Source organism: Loxodonta africana, chromosome X, assembly GCF_030014295.1.
Source record: "Loxodonta africana isolate mLoxAfr1 chromosome X, mLoxAfr1.hap2, whole genome shotgun sequence".
In the NCBI taxonomy this organism is placed as follows: domain Eukaryota; kingdom Metazoa; phylum Chordata; class Mammalia; order Proboscidea; family Elephantidae; genus Loxodonta; species Loxodonta africana.
The window spans coordinates 23,289,337-23,309,650 of NC_087369.1; the positions used below are offsets into that span (position 1 = coordinate 23,289,337).

A 20,314-nucleotide genomic window follows, 5' to 3' on the forward strand; every position below is an offset into this window, starting at 1 on the left:
TATTTTATGGCTGAATCCCTTCTCATATAATCGGCGTATATTTTTTGTTGACAGTGTAATCTGCCTTCGGTACAGAATCTAAGCCGGTTTGGTCATTTGCTTAGAGAAAAAATGAAATCGGTATTATGCGCTCTAACGGTTTCCTTCACCTAGCAACATGCTGCTGGTTTGCTTTGTCCCCTGGTGGATGCTGTATGTGGGCTTGTTGAATGAATACATGATTGCATTGGAATGTTATGCTATATCCGCTCCTTCCGAGAAGCTCATTAATGGTGTGTGAGGAAAAGAACTAGCTGTGGGCCACATGAATGCATACATTCATCAGGGTAAAATCCCAAAGGAGTACCAATTACCAAGTTAATGCAGCTTCTATTTAAAGTTAGATTGCAAAGCCACGGTATAAAGCCTGGTGCCTTCAAAGGGAACCAGTTTTAATTGATCAACCTGTAGTCCTTGAATCCAAATGAGCCCTGTTCTTATTCCATGGGAAACCCCCCTACTTTGGAGGGCAGAACCCTAATTCCAGGTCAGCCGAAGAACACTACAGAGAAGTTCACAGGATGGTTCATTCAAATGCTTAACGTTCCTTAAATGGACTTGATCAGAATGGGAGGCTTTTTGTAAATCCTCTAACTGCTCTTGTTAAAAATGAGGGATTCGTTTGGGAATTTATCATTTCTCATGCCCTGGGCCCAACTTGTAAAATTCTACTGTGTCATTCAGTTACTCAGCAAGTAACCTTGGAAGCAAAACTCATTACCTTCCAATTGAAATGTAAAAACCCCAAAAATCCATTGCTGTGGAGCCATAGCGACCCTCTAGGTCAGAGTAGAACTGCCCCATAGGGTTTCCAAGGAGCACCTGGTGGATTCAAATTGCCGACCTTTTGGTTAGCAGCCATAGCTCTTAACCACTACGCCACCAGGGTTTCCCTTGAAATGTAAAGATCATTAAAAAAAAAAAAAAAAAAAGAGTGGTTGAAATGGACCGGAGAGCCTTGTGTGCTCCTGGTGACTTCTCTGCTCCCAAGGGAGACACTTGTCAAGGGTCCCACGAGGTCATGAAACCTGTGGGGTCTTCCTCCCAAAAAAAACCATGGGGGGGTTAAACAAGGTGATTTGATGGGCGAATTTAGTCTGTGTTCCCCCAGCACCTAGCATAGAGTCTGACGCTTAGCAGGCACCCAGGAACGGTGGGCGGAGTGGAGGTCCTGTTATACTAGAGACTCACCTTTCAGCAGCGTCTAGGCTAACTGTACTATGTCCAGCATGCACGCTAACAACTGGGCATCATACCTTATCTTTAGTGACTCGGACTGGCGGTGGCTCTCGTTTTTTTTCTCTCTCTCCTAATGAAATTTCTTCAACTACTTGTACCTTGTCCCCCCCATTGGAAAAATTGTGTCATAATGGGTCGTTTACAAACCTATAAGATATATAATGCTGTTTCAACGTGATGTATGAGTTTTTAAAGAGCCCATTTAGAGTGAAATGTGTGAATTTTTCAAATTATAACTTCACTGAAAGCAAAGCCTTTTCCCCTATATTACACTCAACGTGCTGTCCAATGATGACAGAACATGGAGCTTCCTAAATCCCACATACAGTGAATTTGAGTCTGAGAATAAAATACCTATGAAATTGAAAACTCTATCCAACTTGTCTAATGACTTTGGTCTGTATTATGCTGCACATGTGACTTGGCAGGCTGCATTAAGAGTTGAAGACAATTTTTCTAACGTCAAACCAGAATTGAATTTTGAAACTGAAAATGGCTCACTTATATTTAAACAGAGAGAATGCTGAGGTAAATTTGAAACCCTTCCTGACAACCGCAGTTAGGAAGTAGTAGGACGGCCTGGGCAACACGAAGACGCATTCTTGAGAATCTGCTCTAATGACAGATTAGGCTGACATATTTGTTCTGATTGCTATCACCCACCACATACACATATATCACACTTAGGTCCGCAGGAGAAGCAGAGCCCAGTGCAATGCCTGGGACCTATGACCAGCAGGGCCCCTTCAGGAAAACCTAAACTCAGGCCCCCTGAGTCTGCAGCCAGTCACATGTGAGGGCAGTGATTGTCCAGCTTGTGGAGACCCAGCTCTAGGAAACAGATGAGCAAGAGAGTAATTTCTATTTGGCATCTTTAGAAGTATATCTGTTTTGTTTTTTTGTTTTGTTTTTAATGGCAGGCTCTGAAGCAAGAATAAAAGTCATTTAGCCTGATGGGGGGCAATGAGTTTATGTTAATGGGGAGAAATAATTTGGAAAAGGAGGGTGAGAATGGCTGTACAACTTGAAGAATGTAACCAGTGTCACTGAATTTTGTATGCACAAACTGCTGAATTGGGGTGCGTTTTGCTGTTTATATTTTCAACAATTATAAAAAAAAGAAAAAAAAAGTCATTTAGCCTGGGAAATGGTATTAGGGACTCTACATATCAGGTAGGTGGCACACTTGCCTTCAGAACAGTGTGGTCTTTACAACCCTTTCCCCTAAAGCTTCCTATTTGGAAGTTTCCCAAGCATTTCAGAAGATCATAAGCCCCTAGAGGACCACGAGTGATTAGTTTTGTTTATGGTAGTATTGTGTGTTGAGTAAGTTTACATCAAGCCTCTCCCTCCTCAGCAGGAGGAGGCCTGGTTCATCTTTTTGTGGATAGCTAAGGTATGACCTGCCTCTCTCTTTTGTCCTGATCCCTAGGCTTTACTTTATTGTGACCGATAATGAACTCTATTCCATCTGGGCGAGGGGAATTTGCGAGCCTCTATGGGAGTAAAATGCACTCATGATAAAGGTCATCCTCGTAGGGAGGAATATCAATGATGTCCAATTCCTCCGGCAATATGTAACTTTATATGCAATGATCAGTCAGCCATGTTTTTACCCATGGCACCCAGTTCCGAATTAGAAGCCCCCACTTAGGCAATGTGGCATTTGGCTGTCTCTTACATCTCATTTCTCTTCTTGTTTGGGAATATGCAACTATCTGAGGATATGAAAATTAATTTAGTCTGGATTCACATTTTCGTTTACTCAAGTATTTATTTGAACTCGTAAAAAGTGTATTGACATAATTTAAAAGGTGAAGAACTAAAATACATTCCAAATATTGACCAAAATATTGTGGGAAGTAGCTTACAGAAGTTCTAATCAAAATCATTGTTATGCACATTTTCTTACCCCTCTCCAAAAAATCATATCCTTCCTCAAAACTACACCCTCCAAGTGGTGAATTCATGGGCTGGTTTGCTCTGCAAGGTGCCAAAAATGAAGACAAATTAAGAAATGCAGCCAACTAGAAGGAAAAGATATAAATATACAAATAGAACATTTCTTTTAGAGTCTGAGGCATTCAGGAGATTCATAATCTTCATACAAATATATAAAATTTTTTAGTGAGCCATATTCATTTGAATCCATTCTTTCTCTTCAATTCTTCACATCAAACCTGCATTAAAAAATAAATAAATAAAACAACAAAGGAACCATTAGTTTTCATGGAACCATTAGTTTCCATATTTTTAGGAACAGCTTATAAATCAGTATAATAGGAACAAGTCAAAAATGAAGGGCCCATTTTAACTTGGAAACTTCATTCTCTCAATTTCATGAATGTGAACTATGAGTAGAAGGTGTGACCATCAATTTTGCCTCTAGTGATTTAAGTAATTCCAACCTAAATTAGGCTGGCTTCCTTCTGAAGGATTAGAGTATAATGCTAATTTTACGATTAGGACTTTCAAGACCCTTGTTGCCTGTGGTAAATTTGCACTGTTGTCCTTGTTAGTTGCCCAGTCTACACAACTCATGGTGTGGCGACCTTACCTGTAACAGAACTAAACGTTGCCTGGTCTTGCACCATGTTCATGATCATTGGTGTGTTTGAATTCATTGTTTCAGCTATTGTGTCAATCCATCTCATTGAGGGTTTCCCTCCTTTTTGCTGACAGATTTGCATTAATGGCTTCAATTCTTCACCCCAGCCTATATCCACACCCATTGCCATACACATTTACATTTTCCCGCTCTTACGGGATTTTTTTTTTAATAGAAATTATCGATTTTCAATCCATGCCAGTCTCCAAGACAGAGCAAGATAGACCCTTCTTCTCAACCCAGGATTCCCAGGTGAAATGTATTATGGATTGAATTGTGTCCCCCTCCCCCGCCAAAAAAAACATATGTTGAAGTCCTAACCCCTGCACTGGTGAATGTGACCTTGTTTGAGGAAATAGGGTTTTTCTTTGCAGATGTTATCTAAGTTAACAAAGTCATGGTGGAATAGGGTGGGTCCTAATCCTAGACCCTTTTGAGTGGTGTCTTATAAGAGAAGGATAGACCTGAAAACAGAGTTACACACAGGAAGAAGACAGCATGTGAGGATCTATCTACAACAGCAAAGGAACACCAAAAATTGCTGGCAGCCACTAGAAGCTAGGAGAGGGGCATGGAACACTTCCTCCCTCAAAGCCCTCTAAGGAATCTACACTGCCAAGATCCTGAATTTGGATTTCCAGCCTCCATAAATGTGAGAAAATAAATTTCTGTTCTTTAAAGTCACCCACTTTGGGGCAGCCCTATGAAACTAAGACCAAAACAAAAACCAAACTCGCTGCCATCGAGTCAATTCCAACTCATAGCAACCCTAGAGCACAGAGTAGAACTGCCCCAGAGAGTTTCCAAGGAGCGCCTGGTGGATTCAAACTGCCGACCTTTTTGTTATCAGCCATAGCTCTTAACTGCCGGGGGCCAGCCTCAGCAAAGAACAGGGTCACCAGAGGAAGGGTAGAGTTTGGCGAAAAAGAATGAGACGTAGTGTGTCTTATATTTTCATTCTGCAGAAAAAAAAAGCCTCCTCTTTATTTTTTACATGGTCTTTTATATCATAAGCTTACATAAGCATAACATTGCATGATCAACAAAGGGGCAGTACAGGATATAATCATCATAGATAACATCATTTTCCAGAGACATAATTTTCCAAGTGACACGTAGTACAGTTCTGCATACGCACACAAATACAATGAGTTTCTGTTTAATTGAAGAGAACATTTTGTTGATTTATTTTTACACAAAGTAACAATTGACTTCATACTGCTTTACACTTATGCTTAATCTTGCAACACCTTCCACAGTTTTTATAACAATTAATCTTTTTGCAAAACCATTGCCACATAGGCTTTGTCCATCTTGTCCAGGGTGGCCAAGTTCTTGAAGTCCAGCCACTTTGGGTTACGTCATATCGTCCACGATTATGCCAGGGACAATTAGCCCAATCTCTACACCCCCAAGCCTGTTTTGGAGTAATAAAACTTCCTTTTACTCTATATGGTCTCCAATCAGCGTCATAATCCCAATTTCTTGCCAATAGAAATTCAAAATATTGTTTTTCCACTTTTATGGGATCATGTGTGGGTGGTGGTTTAATCACAAAAGGGCCTCAGTAAGTACCAGGATTCCACCATCCTGTTTTTGTTTTCCATAGTTGAGCTATTCGTTTTCCCTCTAAGACAACTTCATGTTGATCCCCAGGTAATACACGGGCTGTCCCTACCCGGGATTTCACCAGGGGATTATGAGTAGGACGCCCCCCTCCAAAGGTCCCTAAATCTATAATGGAATTTTATGCTTATACATTCTGCTATACACAGGCTGAAAATGAAACAGAAACAGAACACAGATGACAGAGATATTCCTGACTTTTCAGGAATTCTTCGATGTTTATGCTGGGGGCAGTGGGTGCAGAGGGGCCGCCCTTGCAGCCTGGCTCCCAGCACTTAACCACTACACCGACAGGATTTCCTGAAACTAAAACAGTGAAGTATATTTCCTCATGCCTGAGTTTAGCTATGTGACTTGCTTTGGCCAATAAAATGAGGCAGAAGTGATGGTGTACCAGTTCTGAGCCTAGGCCTCAAGAGTTATCACGTGTTTCTGCTTATTCCTTTGCACCATTGCCACTGCCATGAGAAGGATATACCCAGGCTGGTCTGCTGATCCCAGGAGAAGGATGAGAAACACATGGAGCAGAGCCAACCCAGCTAAAGCACCCCAGCCAAGCCCCGTCTAGAGCTGAACGCACAGCCGAACTGCAGATGCTTGAGCCCAGCCAAGATCAGCCAAGTCCAACCTAGATCAGCTAAGCCACAAACACATGGCCTATAATAATAAATTATCTTATTTTAAGCCATTGAATTCCGAGAGTGGTTTGTTGTTAACAATAGCTAATTGATATGGTGCCGTTTCTTTTAAAGGCTCTTGTAAAGCAGGGATTCTTGAACATTATTTACACATGTGTTTTTCATTCTTCTTCGTCATTCCTTGTGTTTTACTTATGTGGATGGGCTGATTCTTTTCCAAGAAATGGGATGCTCACATTTTTTTTTAATTATTATTATCAATGGCTAAAGAAAGAAAACTTCACAGTCAAGGGCCCTGCCCTGCTGTGACAGACACTATGGTTGGCTCTTTCCACATCTATTCCTTACCACCTTCTTCCTTGGTTTTCTCTACTACAAAGGCTGGTAAACCAAACACTATTTCCCAGGCTCTCTTACAGCTGGGGGTAGCCAAGGGACCCAGTGCTGGCCAGTAAACCCTAAGGAGAATTCTGCAGCAGAGATCTTTCAGAAACTTTGCTTTCCTCTATTTGCTTTAGAGATAGCAAAGCCCATTGTGTCATTTATAGCACTGCTGTGATGTAGGTTGTATTATACTTATTTTTGAGATGAAGTACACAGAGATTCAAAAAGCAAAGTGACTAGCTCAAGTCTAAATAGCTGGTAAATGGAAAAGTTGGGATTTGAACTCAGGTGTCCTGACTCTGGGGCAGGGCTTTGAACTGGTTCCACTGGTTTGAACCCCTGCTGAGAATTTGCATTTCCACCCCAGATATACTGAATCAGAATCTACAGTTTAACAAGATCCACAGGTGATTCTTGTGTATAATAAATTTTGAGAACCACTGCTCTACTAGTGGTCCTCAGAATTGGTCCCTAACCAGCAGCATTAGCATAGCTGGGAACTTGTTAGAAATGCAAATTCTTTGCAGGGGTTCGAACCAGAGTGAACTGGTTTGAAGCCCTGCTCTGGGGCTCTTCCAACTCCACTAACAAGGAAGTTTTGATGGTTCTTAAACCAGAGGGAAAGATACCAAAAACTATACCCATTGCCGTGGAGTCAATTCCAACTCATGGAGACCCTATGGGACAGAGTGGAACTGCCCCATAGAGTTTCCAAGGCTGTAATCTTTACAGAAGCCAGCTGCCACATCTTTCTCCTGTGGAGCAGCTGGTGGGTTCGAACTGCCAACCTTTCAGTTAGCAGCCGAGTGCCTCTCTCCTCTCAGACCTCTCCCACTATAGTTGTCCTGCCACTAGACTGTGACCTTAAGGGTATGAACAGGTCTGTCTTAGTCATTTAGTGCTGCTATAACAAAAATACCACAAGTGGATGGCTTTAACAAAGAGAAATTTATCATCTCACAGTCTGGTAGGCTACAAGTCTGAATTCAGGGCACCAGCTCCAGGGGCAGGCTTTCTTTCTGTGTGGGCTCTGGGGGAAGGTCCTTGTCATTAATCTTCCCCTGGTCTAGGAGGTTTTCAGCACAGGGGCCCCAGGCCCAAGGTGCACACTCTGCTCCTGGCTCTTCTTGCTTGCTGTAATGAGGTCCCCCTCTGCTCACTTCTCTTTTGTATCTCAAAAGAGACTGACTAAAGATGCAACCTGATCCTGTAGATTGAGTCCTGCCTCATTAACATAATTGCCTCTAATCCTGCCTCATTAACATCATAGAGGCTTGGATTTTCAACACAGGATAAATATATCAGATCACAAAATGGAGGACAATCACACAATCCTGGGGATCATGGCCTAGCCAAGGTGACACACATTTTTGGGGAACACAATTCAGTCCATAGCAAGGTCCTATTCATTTTTACATCCCCATCGCCTATCACAGGACCTGATACATAGCAGGAGCCCAGGGATGGATAGATTGGACCACTGGATAGGTGAGAACAGGAAAAGAACCAGAGTTAGAGTTACAGCCAAACCCACATTCTTCCATGGGAGGCTGCAGGAATGAAAGGGGCACAGACACAGTATGATGTTATGTCCCCACAGGGGTATCGTCTGCTCTAAGTCCTACCCCAGCCCCATCGTGGTCTAGGTGTGCTCAAGCCATTATACTGCTGCAGTCACTGTGCTGGGTGATACATGGCCAGTCTTTCAGGCTAAGGGAGAGGCATCCTGCCTTTGAAGGTGAAACATTCCTTGGGCTTCTCTGAGCAGCACAGAAGGGGTGATGATCCATAGCAAATTGTCACTGAAGCATGTTCTATGAGATGTGATTTCTCTCCAAGCATTCAGATTGTAAAATACAGAAATGGCAACCGTTTATATGGCAAATTGGATATGGACTTTGTCCACCAAATATCTGTCGCAGGTAGGCACTCATGGCTACTTAGAGAAAGGAGGAGCCATATGCACTGACCCACACGATACCCCTGACAATTGGGTTCACCTTGTGGGCCTCTCTGTGAACAGGGAAATCTTGATCCAGTCTGCCCAGACCATCGTGGCCACTGGAAGAGGACCATATTATTTTAAAGAATCAATGCCTGAATTCTTTACACAGCATGAGACTCAGGGCCCATGCTCTTCCCATCATTCAATGTGACCAAGAGCTAGGCAAGCAGGGACAACTCTGGTTGAAGAAGGGGTGTGGGGGCAATGCCACCAGCTTGTGCTTCTATCCCATGGGGGCGGAGATGGTGCCAGATTTGACCATTCTACCATTGACTATACATGACTATATATGAGTCGATTCCAACTTATAGCCACCCCTATAGAACAGAGAACTGCCCCCATATGGTTTCCAAGGAGCAGCTGGTGGATTCGAACTGCAGCCAAACTCTTAACCACTGCACCACCAGGGCTCTGACTATATACAGTCACCCCATCTAATCTACAGAGTGACTCTGATTCTTCCTTGTAGAAGGAACCAGCAGGTGACAGCAGATGGGTAGAGGACCCACCAGGGTGTCCTGCAGATCACAGCCCTCTCCCCCTCACCCAGGTTCCAGGAGAGGCCAAGAGGGCACAGCAACCCTAGACCAGGCCCCTCCTGGTGGCTAAGGTCAGATCTGGTCCTTCTCAGTGTACACAGCCCCCAGGGGACCAGTCTCTACCCCGGCCCCTGTGAGAGTTGGCATGTGCATACAGGCATGCCTATATAATCCTGGAAGACGTGAATTCAGGGTCCCAGAGGTCTGGGCCCACTGCTTGGTCTAGGCTTGGGAAGCAAGGGGAAGGGATCCAGAGCTAAAATTGCCCGTGCTGTAAAGCACACTTGTTTGTCGGGTCATTGGAATGCAAGTGCGCTGGGCAGTATCCCGGGCCACACTGCTCTGCTGCCGAGACAACAGCTGTCCCCTATTCTCCTGTGTCCTCTTCAGGACATTTGTGAGAACCATGGGGACTGTGGGCACTCTGCTGAGATGTCACCGTCTAGCTACCCCATATACCTTTTGTACCCAAATCGAAAAAGACGCAGAAGCCCAACTTGGAGTTACCTTTGGGGAAGGCCCACTTTGACTGGCGCAGGGATGAGACACTGAATATCTCCCTCGTGTTGTCCTAAGTCCAGACTGAGAGCATGTGATGTTTACGCCTTGCCATGACCCATTTATAGCTGTGTAACTCAGAGTTGCCACAGCACCACATGCATCATTTAGGAAATGGAGTCCACTCAACACTTGTCTGCATTTGGTCCTTAATCAGACACTTGGGGGCAATGCAATGATTACTTCCTCCTATGTGGTGCTAAATCATAGAGTCATAAACACAGTGACACTCAAAAGTAGCCGAGGCCAAGGCTGGTTCCACGTGCAACGACCAACCCGCACACCCGTAGCTGACTGGTCAAAGCTTTGGAGTAGTCCGAGGGCACCAGAAATAAGAAGCATGCCTGGCATTTGTGCCGTTCTCTCTAGTTCACAAAGCACGTTCACACACACTGTCCCCTGTCATGATCACGACCATACCGTGAGGCAGCAGGCAGGTGAGCATGCCCCCAGTCATGCTAAAACTGAGGGACAGATGCAAAGTCACACACCCGAGGGCAGAGAGGTGGCAAGTGCACCCCAGGAACTCTGACCTGGAACACTTCTTTTATCCCAAACGGCTACTCATAAAGTAAAGGAACCAAAAATCTAAGTCAAAACTCGGAAAAGCTGTTTCTCAAACTATGAAGCAGCCACTAAAATTGGGTTTTGCACGTCACGATGCTTTTGGTGGCTAATGTGAAATCATTTCTACCAGTAACTATTAAAAACAGGGAAAATGAGGAAGGGACAAAGAGAAGGACATACTTTTGTAAAGTTCTGGCCCTGAAATCCAGATCAAAACAGTGTTATGTGCAGGACATGGAGAATTTAGTTGAACTCTAGGAAAAGGCAAATAGCATATCTAGGTCAAATCTCATTAAAATAAATTCAAAAGGAATTTGACAATTAAGGAGCCCTGGTGGCACAGTGATTAAGCACTCAGCTGCTAACTGAAAGGTTGGTGGTTTGAACCCACCAGCTGCTCCTCAGGAGAGAGATATGGCAGTCTGTTTCCATAAAGATTTATAGCCTAGGAAACCCTACGGGACAGTTCTACTCTGTCCTATAGGGTTGTTATGAATCAGAATCAACTCAACAGCATACAACAACAACAACAATGTCATACATATTGAAATTTTCTTGTACTGGATGCCAGGCTGGGGCTGGTGGCTGAGGCCCAACATTGAATTTGCGTGGTGAGCTATTGGTGGAGAAAGGTGTATAATCCCAGGCCAGTCACCACTGCCAGCTCCGGTTCTTATAGTCCATTTCGCTCAATCCAGCAGAATATATTCCTCCCCCTTTTTAAAGGAACCATAGACTTCCTGGGAGAAACAATGACCCAAAGCTTTCCTAGCAAAGCACAGGTCAATGATACCTAGAGGTAGAAGAAGTGATAAACAAGGAGACTGCTATCTTAACCAAGAGGCTTGCGGATTTTCCAAAGATGGCAAAGCCTATGTTGTTTACGCCTTAGCAGCCCAAGGCCTAGAGACGATGATGCTTACATCAGAAATACCCAACCACCCACCTCCCCCGCAATGGAAAACCAATTTCTTGACATGTAGTTAACAGAACATATGAAACACATGTAGACATCCCTGTCTTTCTCCAACAATGCATTCCTAAAAACCATGTGTCACAGAGATTGCCTTAAAGCTGAAAAGCCGATCATCTGTTTTTAGAGTAACAATGATAGTAGTGAGTAGTCCAAAGACTCAATATTCAAATAAAAAAATATGGCCATTCATGTACTATCAGGCAAAAATGTAGCTATAAAATATATAGGAAATTTCAACAACAAGACAAAAAAAATCCAATTAAAAAATGGATGAAGGACATGAACAGGCAGTTCACCAATGAGGACATTCAGGTGGCCAGCAAATACATGAAAAAATGCTCACAATCATTGCCTTTTTTTTTTCCATTAAAAACATTAGAGAGATGCAAATCAAAACTACAATGAGATGCCAATCTCACCTCTGCAAAAATGGCAATGATCAAAAAAACAGAAAACAACAAATGTTGGTGAGGTTGTAGGGGGACTAAAACTTTTACATTGCTCGAGGGATTGTAAAATGGTACAACCACTATGGAAAACAGTATGGTGCTTCCTCAAAGAGCTAGAAATAGAAATACCTTATGATCCAGCAATCCCACTCCCAGGTATATATCCTGGAGACAGGAATAGACATATGCACACCTATGTTCATTGCAGCGTTATTCACAATAGCAAAAAGATGAAAACAACCTAAGTGCCTGTCATGGATTGAATTGTGTCCCCCCAAAATATCTGTCAACTTGGCTAGGTCATGATTCCCAGTATTGTATGATGGTCCACCATTTTGTCACCTGATGTGATTCCCCTATGTGTTGTAAATCCTGTCACTATGATGTAATGAGATAGATTAGTGGCAGTTGTATTGATGAGATCTACAAGATTAGATAGTGTCTTAAGCCAATCTCTTTTGAGATACCAAAAGAAAGAAGCAAGCAAAGAGACATGGGGACCTCATACCACTAAGAAAGCAGTACCGGGAGCAGAGCACATCCTTTGGACCTGAGGTTCCTGTGCTGAGATACTCCCAGACCAAGGGAAGACTGATGACAAGGACCTTCTTACAGAGCTGATAGAGAGAGAAAGGCTTCCCCTGGAGCTGGTACCCTGAATTCAGACTTCTGGCCTACTGGACTGCGAGAGAATAAACTTCTTTTTGTTAAAGCCATCCAATTGTGGTATTTCTGTTATAGCAGGACTAGATGACTAAGGCAGTGCCCATCAACAGATGAATGAATAAATGAATTGTGGTACATACATACAATGGAATACTATGCAACTATAAAGAATAATGAGGAGTCTACAAAACATCTTGTAACATGGATGAATCTGGAGGGAATTACGCTGAGTAAAATAAGTCAACCACAACAGGACAAATACTGTATAGTCCCACTCACATAAAAAGCCAAGAATAGGTGTACACACAGAAAGCACTATTCTTTGATGGTTACCAGGGATGGGAGAGGGAAGGAGGGGGAACCACTTTGTAGATATTAGACACTTCTTATTTTTGGTTATGGGAAAGGCAATACACAATATGGGTGAAGTCTGCACAACTTGTCTAAGATAAATGAAGACACTAAGAAGTATGCAGGAATAAGGGACAATTTCGGTAAATGCATAACATGATTTTGCAACAACGATAATAACCCAAAAAAAATGTGTATTTATGGCCCCCGGACACCCTTTTAACTCAGTACTGAAGTCACTCCTGAGGTTCACCCTTCAACCAAAGATCACACAGGCCCGTAAAACAAAATGAGACTAAATGGGCACACCATCCCAGGGGCAAGGATGAGAAGGCAGGAGGGGACAGGAAAGCTGGTAAAGGTTGAGAAACGGAGAGTGCTGACATGTCATGGGGGTTGGCAACCAATGTCCCAAAACAATATGTGTATTAATGTTTTAGTGAGAAACTAATTTGCTCTGTAAACCTTCATTTAAAGCACTCACACACAAAAAATATGTTACACAGGTAGACATGTATGCACATATATGTATATGAAGGCACATGTGAGGACACGGGGTACATGTGTGCAGGCATATCTGTAGGCATATGTATATACATGTTTATGTGCACTGCATATATATTCATATATATATAAGAAACCACATAGGGGGCATAGTTATGGATACTTCCTAGATATAACCAAACACCTCGTGGTATTGGTTTACTGAGTTTGAAGGCTTGGGACCATAGTCTCGTGAGACAATTCAGTCAACTGGCATAACATAGTTCATAAAGATAATGTTCTACATCCTAATTTGGTGAGTAAGGAAGAAACTAGTCCACAGGACTAATAGCCCACTTGAACCACAACCTCATCTAGCCTGAGACTAGAAGAACTAGATGGTGCCTGACTATCACCACCAATTGTTCTGACCAGGGACACAATAGAAGGTCCCAGATAGAAGGTGAGAAAAATGTAGAATAAAACTCAAATTCCTAAAAATATGCCAGACTTACTGTACCAATAGAGACTAGAGAAACCCGCAAGACTTTCACCCTAGGATACCCTTTGAACTTGGAACTGAACCTACTCCCAATGGTCACCTTTCATCCAAATAATAGACTGGCTTATAAAATAAACAATATCACCCAAGAATACTGTGCTCCCTTAAATAATCAACTATATGAGACCAAACAGTCAACATTTACCCTAAAGCAAAATATGAGACACTAAGGGGGGGCGGGAAGCTAGATTAATGGAAACAACAAAAAGGATGGAAATAATGCGAATGTTGAAACATTGTGAAAAACGTAACCAATGTCATGGAACAAGTTATATAAAATTGTTAAATGGGTACCGAATTTGCTATGTAAATTTTCAACTAAAACACAAGAAGATACTTTTTTAAATCTATAGCTATAAAGGTTTATAATCTTTTAAAACAGTAAAACTACTTTCAAAGATGAATGGAACTCAGGTTTTAGAACTACTCTTCATTTTAGAAATTAGGAAATCAAAATCCAGAGAGGCTGACTCACTTGTCCAAAGTCACACAGCTAGTTAATGACTGATGGGGCATTAAAAGCCTGTCTGGAGCTCTTTCCCCTACCCTAAACTCTCTTTTTCAAAGCTCGTGTAAAATGGGCATAAACAATCTGTACATATTGACAGTATCTTCGAGGCCCCTTGCATGAAGCGAACACCTGATACACAGAAATAGATCTGCAGTGTAGCAAAGATTGGACCTAACAAATATTCATATACTTCTTCTAATGAACACCAAAATTCAGTATTTCTTGCTTTCTCAGAATTTTTAGATTTTTTTATGAAGTAAAATGCACAAATCTTAAGTGAAAAGCTTGATAAGCTTTTCTGTATGTGCACACCTATATATGGCTTTCATTTTCACATAGCTCTTAAATACTACTATATATACCAGCATATTCTTAAGGTTTTGTTTGTTCACTTGTTTGAGAAATATCAGCTCCAAAAGATGATAAAACAAGCTTTAGTTTTGAAAGAGAGAATGAGATAGAGGGAAAGAGAGAGAAAGAGGGAGAAAAGAGGAGAGAGAAACCTTCCATGATCAGATAAATTGAGAGACACTGGGTTAAACAAACCATTTTCTTAGTTTCGGGGCTCCTCAGAGCTTTAAGTATACAAATGTATACTGTATATGTTGAGTGTGGGGACGATACCATGTAGTATTTTCAAAATCCATTACTGAACCTTTTTTTCCCATTTTCTGTTTGTATTCTTTTTTCATTTATCATTCATTAGATTCTACTTTGGAACCATATTTCATCAGGTGGATGCATCACAGTTTAATTGTAATCCTATTATTGGACACTTAGGCTCTTACTCTGTTTTTACTGTTATAAATGAATAAAACTTTTTTCCCATTAACATTTTCTTTAGGATAGACTTCCATCAAGGCATAACTGAGTTGGGGGATATGTAAATCAACGAGGGCTTGGAATTTCTATTATTAGTCTATTATTCTATTTCTTTATTATTATTCTTTATTGTACTTTAGATGAAGGTTTACAGAACAAACTAGTTTCTTATAAGCAGTACACATATTGTTTTCTGACAATGGTTAACAACCCCACAACATGTCAATACTCTCCCTTCTCAACTTTGGGTTCCCTATTACCAGCTTTCCTGTCCGACCCCCACCCCTTCCAGTCATTGCCCCTGGGCTGGTGTACCCCTTTAGTCTCATTTTGTTTTATGTACCTGTCTAATCTTTGGCTGAAGGGCAAACCTCAGGGGTGACTTCATTACTGAGCTAAGAGGGTGTCCAGGGGCCATACTCTCAGGGTTTCTCCAGTCTCTGTCAGACCAGAAAATCTGGTCTGTCTTTTTGAGTTAGAATTTTGTCCTACATTTTTCTCCAGCTCTGTTGGGGACACTCTTTTGTGATCCCTGTCAGAGCGGTAAGTGGTGGTAGCCAGGCACCATCTAGTTGTACTGGACTCAGTCTGGTGAAGGCCGTGGTAGATGTGGTCCATTAGTCCTCTGGGCTAATCTTTCCCTTGTGTCTTTAGTTTTCTTCATTCTCCCTTGCTTCCAAAGGGGTGAGACCAGTGGAGTATCTTAGATGGCCACTCACAGGCTTTTAAGATCCCAGATGGTACTAACCAAAGTAGAACATAGAATGTTGTCTTTATAAACTGTTATGCCAATTGAGCTAGATGTTCTTAGAGACCACGGTCCCCACAGCCCTCAGCCCAGCAATTCCATCCCTCAGGGAGTTTGGATGTGTCTATGGAGCTTCCATGACCTTGCCTTGTACAAGTTGTGCTGGCTTTCCCAGTATTATGTACTGTCTTACCCCTCACCAAAGTTACCACTTATCTGTTTCTATTTATTAACCTGTGTGTCTCATCATCTAGGCTGCTGGGGAGCTGCTGTAGACACTCAGTATTTGTTGGAATAATAAGCACATGTCTGTTTCATGATCATTTTGCCACTCATCTTTGTGAATTGTACGAGAGGAAAATTGGAGACTCTGTTTCACTTAGCATCCCTTTGATTACTAGTAAGGCCACACGTTTTCTCATGCTGCTCGGCTAATTATAGATCCACTTTGGTTAATTGTGAGTTCGTTTCCTTTTCGTCTCAAAGGCAGTGGGTATTTATCTATTAAGGTGTTAGTGTTTTGCTTCCCAACTTGTATGGGCTCTTTATATAATTATACAGTTTATGAAAGCAATTTTCTTGATAGAGTTCGCTATTTAATGTTTATTTTTTCAAGTACAGATTTTTTTTTTTTAATTAGCAAGGTTTTGAGGGATGATTCTGAAGGCTCTTATTAAAAAAAAGCCATCTGGTCAAGCATAAATCAATGCCTTCATTTTTCCCCCTCAAATCATTCCAACCATTATTTTAATAGCAAGTTAGAGCCAGATCCTACTTTTTCACATCATCATCAAAGGACTTTAATTTTGTAATCTTAAAAGGGACCAAAAAAAACCTAAGCCCATTGCCATTGAGTCGATTCCAACTCATAGCGACCCTACAGGACAGAGGAGAACTGCTCCATAGGGTTTCAAAGGGGCACCTGGTGGATTCAAACTGCCGACCGTTTGGTTAGCAGCTGTAGCTCTTAACCACTATACCAGGGTTTCAAAAAGGGTCCAAAAAAGAAGGATGTTCATGGAAAGCCAAGAAGGATCCACTCTGGATCATTTGGATTTGTTTATAGGCTGTTGTAAATCCCTCGCAAAGTCGTGGGGGTTTGGTTTTGATTTGTTTTATTTTGAAACTGCCCAGAGTGGGAGCTCAAACTCGGCCACACATTAGAGTCACCTGGGGAGTTTTCAGAACTCCTGGAGCCCAGGCTGCCCCAGACCAATGGCATCAAAATCTCTGGGGCTGAGGTCAGGTGTTTTTAAAGCTCCCCGGTGCTCTGATGTGCAGCCCAGGTTGAGAACCACTGGCCTGGGAGCATTTCTCAGACTTGAATGTCCTCATGAATCCCCTAGGGATCTGGTTAAAATGCAGATTCTGACTCAGTGGGTCTGGGTGAGGCCTGGGACTCTGCATTTCTAACAAGCTCCCAGGGAATGCTGGTTGCTGGCAGTCCATGGACCACACTTTGAGAATCAAGAGTCTAGAGCAATGGTTGGGGGAGGGGAGCTGTGATTTTGCCCCCTAGGGGACATCTGACAACATCTGGAGACATTTTTGGTTGTTACAACCAAGAGGAGGAGAGCACTAGTGGCATCTGGTGGGTGGAGGCCAAGGATGCTGCAAATCACCATCCTACAGTGCACAGGACAGCCCCCGCCACAGAGTTATCTGGCCCAAATGTCAGTAGTGCCAAGTTGAGAAACCCTGGCATAGAGGGAACTGTTTCTCTGAGAGAAACTAATCTCAAGCCTGAGCCAGGACAGAACTTTGTGTTCTGGTGTGGTCACTGGTCACTTCTGGGAAACATTTCTGATCCACTTTAATGAGATCAAGAGTCCCTTCTGGGAAGTTAGGTTTACCTGCCCCAATACGTTAGCCTTGTAACAAGAGTTTCATGATCATTTGTACCTGGTCTAACAATATTATTAAACACATTTTTTTCCTCTTCCAAGTTTTTGAACTGGCTTTCTGAAGTCTCTTTAGTAAGCAGCTTTGAAATGAACCTTTGACATGTGCTTGCAATCAGTTATCAGAGAAATTGCTTTCACACCCTTTGCCTTGCCAGCCTCCAAGCTGGTTCTCAGGTGGAACCTGTCCAGACTTTCAAATCGTGTCCACTGTGGGCCTACTGCAGAGACATTTTAGTGGCAGACTCCGCCTCAAAGCCCAGCTCTCCTGCTCCCTCACTATGTCACATTGGGCAAGTTACTGAACGGCTGGGCCCCAGTGTTCCTCTGAAGTACACGGAAACAAGAGTATCAAGCTCATAGAACTGGCATGAGGATAACATATTAATACATTTAGCAGAGTGCCTCCCCCATGGTACGTGCTTAATAAATATGAGCTGTTTTTTTTTTTATTATCCTGAGACAAAGACCCCATAAAAGGCTTATAAATAAGACACATCCCTTCCTCCTCCTTTGCCTTCCAATCAAGAGTCAGTCTTTGTCACCCTGGCTTCAAGCCCTTTGTGGTGCTGATGGTTGGGGGCGAGGGGTGTCTAAATGGGTGGAGAGGAGAATTGAGAGAAGTGAATTGAGTCTACCTTAATATTCAACCAACCAACCCATTGCCATTGAGTCAATTCTGACCCATAGCGACCCTATAGGACAGAGTAGAACTGCCCCCATAGGATTTCCAAGGCTGTAAATCTTTACAGAAGCAGACTGCCAAATCTTTCTCCCATAGAGCAGTTGGTGGGCTTGAACTGCCAACCTTTTGATTAGCATCCAAGTGCTTTAGCCACTATGCCACCAAGGCTCCTCCTTGTATTAATACACATTTTTAAAAAGGGCAAGGAGGTGATTAAGGAAGAAAAGGGCTGAGAGATCAATGGAAAAACTGGATTTTTTGGAAAGAAGCGAGCTTTGAAGTAAGAAGCCTCTAGGATGAAGGGAACTGGGACTGATAGTGAGTCAAAAGGATTTTCAGGTAGTTGTACTGTGTATTTTGCAATATCAATCTTTCTTAGGTGAAGATTTGCATTCCTTTTTGGGGGTATTTTTGGAGTTTATGTTTCTTTTGGGTATGCTCTGTGCTTAAATGTGCCTAAATGGCCCCAAAGGTGGAAACCAGAACTTCCGGTTTTATTTGGGTTACTTACATTACTGCCAGAAAATGTGTTGTGCACTGTGGATGATGTTGTTGTTAGTTGCCGTCAAGTCAATTCCTACTCATGGCAACCCCATGTGTGTCAGAGCAGAACTGTGCTCTATAGAATTTTCAATGGCTGATTTTTCAGAAGTAGACTGCCAGGCCTTTCTTCTGAGGCACCTGTGGGTGGGTTCAAACCACCAACCTTTTGACTAATAGTCAAGCACTTAACTGTTTATGCCACCCAGGGACTCCAGATACACTTGAGAATAAGCCAGACAAGTTATCCCCTTTTGTGGAACTGAACACCTAGAAGGAAAAACAGACAATGCAATCCAAAAACCCATTGCCATCAAGTCAATCCCAACTCATAGCAACTCATAGTTCTATAGGACAGAGCAGAAGTGCCCCATAGAACTTCCAAGGAGCGGCTGGTGGATTCGAACGGCTGACCTTTTGGTTAGCAGCTGAGCTCTTAACTACTGCACCACTAAGTGACATCAATCCTCTCACCCATTGTCCTGGGTGCTACTATGATGGGATGTGGATGCTTTATCCAGTTGAAGGACAAGGCTTTTCAGAAAGAGCATTTAAACCGAGACCCGGATAATGGGTAGGAAGGAATCAGCCAGCTAATGGGTGGGGAAGGAGAGAAAGATTAGAAAAGAATATTCTGAGTATATGGAAAGGCTTAGCATCAGCATGGAAACCCTGATGGCACAGTGGTTAAGAGTTCGGCTGTTAACCAAAAGGTCGGCAGCTCAAATCCACCAGACGCTCCTTGGAAACCCTATGGGGCAGTTCTACTCTGTCCTATAGGGTCGGTATGAGTTGGAATCGACTAGATGGCAATGGGTTTGGTTTGTTTGTTTTTTGAGAGTCAGCATGGCAGGCACCTCCATGAACTAAGAGCAGCTGGCTAAGGTCGGAGCAAGGAATGTTCTGGGTGGAGAGAAATGCAAGATGAGAAAAGACTGGTTAGTCTGAGCCAGTTAGCGCAGGCACTAAGGGTAACGGGGAGTCACTGCAGGATGTTCAGCAGGGGAGTGACATTATCGCTGTTTTGTTTGCTTTTTTTTTTTTTTTTGAAAGCTCTGTTTGCGGCATAGCTCTGGCAACTAAAAATAAGTGAGAAAGGGCCTTGAGGAGTGAAGTACATAGGTCACTTTGACAGCTGTGGGGCATTAATGCTCCAGTTCTTCGGTGAGGTCACCTGTGTGACAGCAACAAGAACAGTGGATAAATGGACTTTGCAAGCCTTCTTTCAAGGTGAAGAGAGAGGTCAAACATATCAGAAATTCACAGCATTGGTCCAAGGGCTCTTGTCTGATTATTGAGAAGGGAGGCCCTTCTCAAGGCAAAGGCCTGGGGGCTCCTCTCCAAAGCATTTCAGCTCCACCTTAGGAAAATCCCCACAGGCCACACAAGCATTGCTTGGAGGAGTAAATCCAAGGCA

At 42.7% G+C, this 20,314-nt stretch overlaps 1 protein-coding gene across 1 annotated transcript in view; it reads right to left on the reverse strand.

The window, feature by feature from the left end:
* Positions 1 to 2,920: 2,920 nt before the first annotated feature.
* The window catches only part of SMPX (small muscle protein X-linked), a 60,819-nt gene continuing 43,425 nt past the window's right edge, over positions 2,921 to 20,314 (reverse strand). Inside the window, exon 5 of the mRNA XM_064277682.1 lies at positions 2,921 to 3,458. The gene's annotated coding sequence lies outside the window, so the exon portion shown is untranslated. The remainder of the gene's footprint in view (positions 3,459 to 20,314) is intronic.